We start from the raw sequence: 10,207 nt of genomic DNA on the forward strand, positions 1-10,207 counted from the left end.
GAACATGAAGACATTTACATTTGAAGATTGATACTTCTTTTGCACAAAATGGAAATGATCTTAAACCTTCACCATCGTATTTAACCATATGCATGGTATTCATAAATAGATGTCGTGTGTATCATCTTAAATTTAAGCTTTTTACACCGTAATATTGGTATTTTTTATGAAATAAGTAGAACACACATTTTATATTACATGGTTACAATATTAACAAATATGAAATGTATTCATATTTGTTAGATATGTGGTATTCAATTCACTCCATAAAACACACAATGGTAATGATTATTGGTCCACTAACAGTCAATTTTCACTTTATTGAAGGAAATCATAAGTAAATTTTATGAAATGACAATTATTGAATTAAAAATAAGCGATCGAATAGTTTCATTGACGTGCTGCACTTAGAAGTTATGTTCATCGAAATCAAACCCTTGAAACACTAAAGAAAATGAGTACTATATTCTAAAATGGATGAGGTCGCAAAAGAAAAGTAGGTCTACATCCAAAAAAAGGGTTTTATATGGACAATTTGAGAGTAGAACATGACAAATTAGCCAAATTTAATTCATAATAAGTGGATAAGCCTGAAATATTATTTACTTAATGGTTGGGCAAAATTCTAGCCCCCTCTCTCTCAAAAAACACTCATAGCATCATTTTCACTTTGAGAGGGAAGGAAGCCACTATTATTTCTCCCCTCTCCCCTCCTCTCTTCCTCCTCTATCCCCTTTTCTCTTCCTCCCTTATCTTCTCTTTCACCATTTTCATAGACAAAAGGTTTCCTCTATTTGTCTTTATTTTGTTAAGATTTTCCTCCACCCATCACATGCGGCTGCGTCTTAGTATCGGATCTTCACCATCATCCATTTTGCAGTTTCTTTATATTTGGAATAAGTCGCATAGATTTTTTGGGTTTTATATGCAGTTTTCACCTCTCATTGTGTGAGAGTTTCCACCTATATTTGGTGAGAGTTTTATTTGTATTGTTATTGCTTGGTTTTTTCTAGCTTTATCTCATTTTGATTGTTCTGAGTTTGCAATCTTAGTTGGGATGCCTATGACAGAGTTTATTCGATCATGTGTGATCATTAGTGGAGGCCCACTAGATTGTCTTAATTTTGATGTTAGATCGCTATGTTATTGTAATAGCCTTTAATTGCTAGTTTGTATTGACCCTTTATGGCTAGTTTGTATTGGTTCTTTGTGGCTAGTAATTTTTTTGACGGAATTATAAATGCAATCCCAGAATTTCTCAAACTAAAAATATATATTATTTATTCATAAAAGACTTGTATCTCTCTATATAAGACAATACTTTCAACAAATTGGTGCCCTTTAGCGGTCTACTTCATGTTCGAATACCAACTATGACTTTGCAACCCAAACTAAAGGGCACTACTTGTATTTCTCTATACATTAACGTTAGTGCCCTTTCAACAAAAAATATATATTATTAATACTACAATAATTTGATAATTTTAGTCACCATATTATATAATTCGATATACATTAAGGTCAGATGAAGCAAGTTTGGGTTGACCCAAACTAAATTATCTATTTCATTCCTATTCTTACACCAACCTATATCTTGAGGCTAGAATCAAAAGTTTTTGTGCATGATGATAAGTCGAGGTTCGAATATAAAGAAGAAACTCACTCCAAATTCACATGATTAAAAAAGGAGCAAATTAAGTTTAATTCAAATCGTGTTCAACAAGTATACACGCGGTCATAACGTTTTAGAATAATCTTGTATTTATATATAATTTGCATATGCAGTTTGTTTTTCAAAAGTCAACGGCATTACTGCAACGTTGTTACCTAGTAAAGGACTCATTAGTGTAGTGGTTTGGAATATTTACTCCCTCAGGCAAGGTTCTGGGTTCGAGTCCTAGCATCCATATTTTGTGTGTGTAGGAAAGGTCCTCAAAAAAAAAAAAATCACAATAAAAAAATAGGTTTAGAACAACTCTAATGAAAAATTAAAAGATGGGACTTGATGATAGGTACATTTGGTAATTAGGCACGTAAATCACATCATATTCTTTAAGAGCAACTCCATCCATTTGCCCCTTACCATGGCAAGGGGGGAGCTAGGGCAGCCACTATTCACATGAATAGTGGTTGCCCTTTCAAATAGTATTTTGTGTTTCCACCCATTGTCATGGCTAAGGGCAATTACTATTCCTTTTTTTGTTTTTTTCACAAAATTTTTAATGAAAATAATTATTTTGGATAATATTTTTGGGTTCGTACATATCAATATTTATTATAAAATTCATATCTCAATCGGATAAAATTTTGGTATTTATAGAAAAAAAATCAGTAATTTTTTGGTTTTTTTTAATTAAAAAATTCAATTTCATTTTTTATTGCACAAAAATTGGCTGCCGTTGGATTGGAGAAAAAAAATATGATTAGAGAACCCAGAGTGCGACACGTGGACTTTTAGTGGTACTGTAGCGTCACTATAGTACGGCACTGTAGCAATGACGTCAGCACCAAAACGAGGGCTGGAGCTCGGGCCAGCCCAGGTTGCTGGGTCCCACCTTGAGCCCGGGCCTGGGCTCCTCGCTGAAAACAGGTTTTTGTTTTTTTCTCCCCCCAATCTTGGGCTCAGTTCCTTACTGGAGTTGCTCTAAAGTCAATATCGTGGGCCGGAAGTGAGGGCAGGATTCTAATTTTGAGGGGGCCAACAAATTAATATAAATTTATTGAGAGGTCATTCACTGAAAAAATACAACTTTATGTTAATATTTTATAAATCATTATATTGATTGGTGAATCTTACAAAACACTGGGGGGTAGGGCCTTTGGACTAAATGTGGCTCTGCCCCGAATCGTGGATAGATTGCTATGCATGCAATTACATGAACAAATGTCTGTTGTTCAAGTCTTAATTTGGTTGGGAGAAGAATTTTCATACGACGAGTATGTCACTGTAATGGTATCTATTGGAATACAAAAATTTGGGTCATCTAATAAGTAATTTTGTATTTCATGTTGAGAAGTCATACACCATTTCAATTGTCATTAATAAAGGAGGAGGAGAGTACCTGCAATAAAATACTATGATGCCCAAGTAAGTAGAAGTATAACATGCAGGAGAGTTGTATTAGTATTGTACATGTCTATTTTATTTCTTTCTTGTGTTAGTGGGTTAACTGGCCTGTTATAGGCATTAGGGTCATAGGCTCCAAATTCCATGTTCCATGATTTTCTTCACGATCCATAATCACTCTATCATGGGCATGGTAATGGGTGACCATGTAGGCTTTGCCATGTGGCATGAGACATAGCCTTTGGTCACGGGCATGAGATATGTTTGCCTTTATAGGCATTGACCATTAAGTCCCACTAATCCCATGATTTCATTCATGTGTAATAATGGATAGAAAATAGGAAAACATGTTTCTTGATTGTAGCTGCACTTCCCCAAGTTTAGTGCTAGTGGGTTGATTTATTGAATAGTAATTTTTGCTCCCACGGTATCTCAAGTCAATCACACATTATTACATGAAAATGCTCAAAAATTATAGTCCATATAATGATTTTGACATAAAAATGACATGATATTATTATTTTTTGGTTATTCAAAACTCTCCGACTATCAAAAAATGGTTTAGCATTCCTAAATGAAGACGTGAGTCCATAATTTAATTTGTTTAAAATTATTCTGACCTTGTCATCAAATACAGCGACAATCATACCTCATATTTATGATATCAAACAATAAAAATTTCATTTGGCCTATTGATATAATTGTTTCCATTTTAGAGTTTGCATTCAATGTATTTCTAACGATCCCATTTCAATATTTATCGGTAATTTTTTTTGGTCGAATATAGATCCGTACTTAGAATCTCATTCCGTAAAATAAAAACTATCCAAGAATTAGCGTCTATAACAAAAACTAGTATGAACCTTCTTGGGCTTTTTTACTAAATTACGAAAGATTAACCTCAAGTAAGTTGTTGAGATTAGGTAACGTGGTGATGAAAAGTAGGAAACGGGTTAGGATGATGAACTCGTTAAACATAACGTGAAGTCGATTAGATATCTTAATTCAAGCTTTTTCCTAGAAGGATAAAAGGACAAAGTTTCAAAGTTGTATAGTTTATGTAAAAGTGTTGTGGAAAGTTCCGCAAGAGAATTTCAATCATACTCTTTCCACATGAAGAAGTAGTGGGGCCCCCTTCCCGCATATGCGCCTTTATTTAGATTCTTTCTATTTTTTAATTATTTATCCAATGGGGAATCTTTCTAAAAAAATATCTCTGGCAAAACAAAACGCAATTCGTCGAAGGGAAAAAAAAGAAAGAAGAGAAAGAGAGGGAAGTTTTGTCTTTCTTTCAATCAAAATAAGAGAACAAAGAAACCACTCAAAAATGAAAGTTAGAAAAAGAAGTTTCCGTAAGAACTAGCGCTAGACTTCTTCCCCCCTTTCTACTTTTCCTCTCTCCCTTTGTTTGTGCTTCTACCCGGGCTTTTCATTCTGTTTTATAGAGACCCGAGGAAATTAAAAAAAAAAATTGTAGAAGGGTGAGGCACTTTCCCCGGCATACGGAAACAAAAATCCAGGATGACGGCTTTCAAAAAACGAGTAAGAGACGGGGAGGGGGAGGCCCTCGAAACCAAACGAGACTAAAAAGAACATGGGAATTAGCACCATTCCTATGATTTGTCTCGAAAAGCCAACGGGCAGCCCTCTCTCTCTATCTCGGTCTCGGTTTAGCATCATATATCAATCTGGAGAAAATTTTGATTGGTTGTAGTGCGGATTAAGGAGCCGCTCCCCCATGCTGCGGCTGTGGAGGTGGGGGCCGCCGCCTCCCTTGGTTTTTCGGGGGAAGTATCCCAATTTTTTTTTACGGGCCTGCCGAATCCTTAAAAAAGGGTTCTTGGGGAAGGTAGGGGCTGTCGCCGCCTGATAGAGGCAGAAGCCGGGGCCACGGGAGCTATCTGTGTGGAGTGTGTCGATTGAAAGAGGAGGGGAGACAACTCAAATGCCGGCGCAAAAATAGAAAGAGTCATGCCGTTCAAAATTTAATTCTTCTAAGACCCATTGCTCGATTTTGCATGCTCTGCTCCCAAAACGCGGAGAGACTTGCGAGGGCAGATCCGGGTTGGTTGGTCCGGAAAGTCATGGGAGAGGCAGGCTAAGTGAAATATAATAATATACTGGTGTTACTATATAATCTTATGAATCACGCACGGCACACTTTCTATATCTCCTCCGTCTACAAGGTGAACAGCTTAGCTTACAGCAGATCGTGTTCGCCACCACACCGGCTGGCTGGTGCATTGGCCTTACCCTAATAGGGCCGAGACGAGAAGTATGACCCTTCGATTAGAACGCCCCATATCTCGTGACACGCGGAACGTGGCATTTACTTTTATAAAGTCCGTATAACTTCTAACCAAAAGATTCATTCTTTATGAATCAAGTACCATTCAAAGAGTGCATTGCCCCTTTGAGTGAAGAAGAGAAGGGCTTTGTATAGAAACCCTTGAGCCGTGTTCGTCGCCCTACTACTACTGGGCTCACCATTATTTCATTTCATTCTATTTATGGATTCAAGCTCAAAAGAACATATATATGGAGCTATGTCGACTTGCGTACGTCTTGTTGACCAAATGATCAGGTATACCGCGCCCCGTATCATCCTCTCTTTCTATAGAGGAGAGATAAAGAAAAGGAAAAGATATAGTGATCGTGCCGTAAGACCCTGTTCGTTTCTATTTGACGTTATTTTTCCTCGGTTTTTATTACAGAAGGTAGCTTGTTTACTTAGCGCTTGCGCTAAGGATCTAATCAGAGTCAAACTTGGATTTGAAAAAAGCCTTCCCCTATTAGCCGGAGTACAAGTGTACTCCTTGATCTTTAGTAAAGACGGGTTAAGCCAAAAAACATTTTTTTTTTTTTCGAAAAGTCTCAACGTCCTCGTTGAGAGTCGCTCTGCGAGACGTCCAGTAGTCTCTGACTTGGTCTTCGACTCGTAAGTTTCAGCCCGTTCCCAGCTTTTGCCTCGCTCTCAGGTTGGCCCTTCTACTTGACTAAGTAGTATTCCACTCGTGCAGTGGGTGTACGGGCTAGCCCATGGTGCGGTCAGCTATGATATACTCAACTTCTTCTTTATAAAGGTTATCTAAAACATCTGGTGGTGCCCTCGTGGGTCCTCCCTAGGTCGGTCTGGTCTAATTGAAGTCAACTGACTCACATGGAATACGAGGTGAGTTTTCACCGAGCTGATCGCTTGAGTCTATAGGCTACCCCTCCTATCCGCTTCTCTACGAAGTCTACTTTCTTCTTCCTTCAGACCGGGCCGAGCCATTGGGTTGTTTAAGTAGGTTGGGCTAGGTTTGGCTTTTGGAGCTATCTCCAAGAAGAAGGGGCGTCGCTCCCTTCATACGCCTTGCTGCTTCATCTAAGTAGGTTTGGGCTAGATCGTTGCGCTCCTGCCACCTCTTGGCAAAGTAGGCTGATGGGCAAGCCCCCTCCTGCCGCAATGGTGTGGGGCGTCAGAGGCTGTTGCTCCGTCGCCAACTCGAAGGGGCTTAAGTTCGACGCAGAGCTTTTTGGTTGTTAAGTTATAGCAGCACTGAGCAACATCCAACAGCCCCAGTCCTTCTGGTTTGCACTAAAGTGCCTTAAGTAGCCCCCGAAGAGTACGTTTATTCTCTCCGTCTGAGCTTTCAAAGATATACCGACCATAGGTATCTTACCATCGGATACCGACAGTCGTCTTCTAACATTACCGACCTTTAAATATCGGGTTTTCGTCAATTTCACATAAAATAAAAAAAGCTCTTTTCATCATCAGAAACAACCCGGTTTCCGAGACCTCTTTTGCATTGCATTACCATAACGAAAAGAATAAAAAAAGAGAGAGAAATTTCTCTTGTGATTCGGAATGAACCTTTCTCGGTGGAAGAAAGGAATAACGATGGATTTCTATGGAGCATCCAGGAACAAGAAGGTTCGATCGGACGACGAATTCTTACGTGGTCCAAGGAAATCAAAGGTCCGCTTCCACGATTTCATCTATATCGAATCTTAATATCAGAATAGCTTATATAGTCATGATTCAATTCAGATCCACTGCACTTACTTTTGATTGATTTCTCATTTTTCGGATCTGATTGGAACTGATGACTTACGCCTATTTCTTAGGGCGTTTAAAGAGCGTGACTCTACCGCTTAGTTAAAAGGGTCCATTTGATTCAATTCATGAATTAGCCCACTATGAGTTTACTGCATTTGCATTTTTAAATATATTAAATTATAGATTTTTTATGATAATAATTTATATAATAATATAGTATATCATTCGTGTCTCTGTTACAACACGGCGAAACAAAAAGGTTCGAATGAAATCCAATGAGAAAAAATAATAAGAATTTTTAGGCTGTATACCTAATTTTCCTGGGATTGTAGTTCAATCGGTCAGAGCACCGCCCTGTCAAGGCGGAAGCTGCGGGTTCGAGCCCCGTCAGTCCCGACCTAAGATCCGATGAATCGATCAATTCATCTCTCCATTATCTGTGAAAAGGGGGGTAAAGAGTAGGATATAATTCCCAGCAGGAGGATCCTTCTTTCGTTTCGCATTTATCATCGGACAAATCAAGTCAAGGATCCGAAGGAGAATAACTAGTACCGATTGATGGGGGAGAGTTACTATTACACAAGAAGACTGATAAGATCTATTAAATATCTATAAAATGCTTTTAACGCTCATCCCTTAGCGCAAACACTAAGCAAGTAAACTACCTTCCTTTAAAGCTTTCGTTTCAGCGATTTCTTCCACCAAGATACCCTCCCAATTTTGAAGAAGCCCTCAATCATCCTCAGGGGAAGAAAGCTATGATAGAAGAAATAGAGGCTCTAAAGAAGAACGACACTTGGGAACTGATCACGTTACCAAGAGGCAAACGTACGGTTGGCTGCAGGTGGGTATATACCCTGAAACACAAAGCGGATGGCTCTATCGAGAGGGCTCGTATTGTGGCGAAAGGTTTCACACAAACCTATAGCATCAATTATCTCGAGACGTTTGCTCCTGTGGCCAAACTAAACTCACTCAATTCCATACGAGTCATTCTGTCAGTTGCAGCTAACAGATCTTGGCCACTGCATCAGCTCGATGTCAAAAGGGCCTTTCTTCATGGAGACCTCCACCAGGGTTTCGAGCTCAGGGGGAGGAAGGGAAAGTTTGCAGGTGAAAAAAGGCGATATATGGTCTCAAGCAGTCTCCTCGGGCTTGGTTCGAGATATGAAGTTTGGTTATGACGAAGATAGACGGGTTTCCAGAGAAGCAATGCTGATCATTCCGTGTTCATAAAAAGGAGAAAAGAGGAAACTACTGTTCTCCTAGTGTACTCAGTTTAGAACTCTAAATTAACAAGTAAAATTTAGATATTAGTAAGAAATGCAGCTAGTAAGCAAGTCGAGTAAGACGGCGATTATTAAGTCGAGCGAGCTTTCACTAATACTAATCAAAGACGAAAAGCTAAGGTCAGAATTCGCATAGAGATGATAGGCGCTTCTCGTGGAGCTCGGTAGTCTCCCTTAAAACCGCTACCGATTCTTGAACAGAAAGCGGTATGCTTACGAAGACCATTTCTGGTCTATCCGTGTTAATGAAATCCATCCCGTGAAACGCTAAGCAAGTAAACGACCTTACACATGGTAAAAAATTCCTGCAAAGAAATGTTTGCTTCTCTCATAGGAAAAGAGTCCGATAAGTATCCCTTAGTCTGAGCAGCTTGTTCCTTTGGAACGTTAGCATCATCTTTGGATTTCAGTCAAACAAGGAATATATTAGACTCCATCTTGTTTATGAGTTCATGATCAGGCCGAGAGATAATAGGCATAATAGCCTGAATACCATAATTATCAACATTGGAATTGTTAGCAGCCGGAGATGAGTCAATGGCTTCTACTATTACCTGATGAGAAGAATCAACCCAGAATCATGAGAAGCAGTACTGGTTGAAGGATCGGCAGAAATCTGTATGTGCTGAGAAGTGTCTTTATTAACAGAAAAAAGATTCTGCTCCGTCTGATTCTCCGCAGTATTGTTTGGAAGATTATATGTATTATCAAAAGATGATTGGATGGTGTTGCCCGTTGGCCTTTCCTGAGGTACGTTGTTCTTATTTGTGACACCCATATGGTTTGTGTCTGACCCAGCATAGTGCTTTTCTTGCCGTTGTTCATTCTTCTTTGAAGCCGAAAAATGATAGTGAGGCAGCAAGGATCCCTCAGTGGCAGCAGGCCATGTCTGAGGAATTGCCAGTCTTGCAGAAGACATCGTTCATTACCTTTTCAGATAGAGGGGGGCTCAAACCTCTTCCTGACGGAAATACCACCATTGAGGGAAATTCAGACTCACTCTTGGTATCGATTCTGAGAAGACTTTTGCCCCACCGGCAAGGGTTACTTTTGTACGGGCTTGCAGTTGTTGCCACGGTGAGAAAGTAGTCTTTGTTCCGGGAATGCTTTTCAGAAAGGAAAACTACGGTTAAAAACTAATGCAGATCCGACTGATGTGATAGTTCCAGTTCCTGCACTCCAGAAGCAAGCAACGGACAGTTTACACAGATGCGACAGGAGAGACAACAGGACCTGGTTGGCCCCTTTCCGACAGATAGAGATAACACTGATTTACTGGATACGGGAGACTTTCCAGTTTCCGGATGACCTCAAGATTCGCTACTAAAAGAAGGCCGATATACGCCTATTTATTACCGGATTCCAACCCGTTTAAAAAGTCCATAGGAAAGAAGTACTTATACTTTATACATGCGTCTTTTCATTCTTCAGAGCCTACTCTTGCTGGAGTTGTGGCTGGGTCAGATTCCATAACCTCTGCTAATCTCCGAGCTGCCTTTCCTTCGGCTTGTAACAAACGCGGGGCCATTATTTGATCGTTTGCGGCCTTCGGCTATTTATTTGATGGACGTGTGCCCTATTGGAGCCGTGGCCTTACTTCTTAGTAAGATTTTGATAAAAAAGGGTGGGGGTTTCCCTGAATCACCTATAGTAAGGAGCTATGAGGCCCTTCCCTTCTCCTAACTCTCTCCATTCCCGGTAGAGAATCCCCATGTTGAAAATAACCACGTTACCATTATAGCCAGCATGGCCAAGAATGGATACTCTCATATTAGTTCAAAATAAAGGTCTTCCTCTGGGGGCGGG

The sequence above is a fragment of the Prunus dulcis genome, chromosome 3 (genome assembly GCF_902201215.1).
Source record: "Prunus dulcis chromosome 3, ALMONDv2, whole genome shotgun sequence".
Lineage (NCBI taxonomy): Eukaryota > Viridiplantae > Streptophyta > Magnoliopsida > Rosales > Rosaceae > Prunus > Prunus dulcis.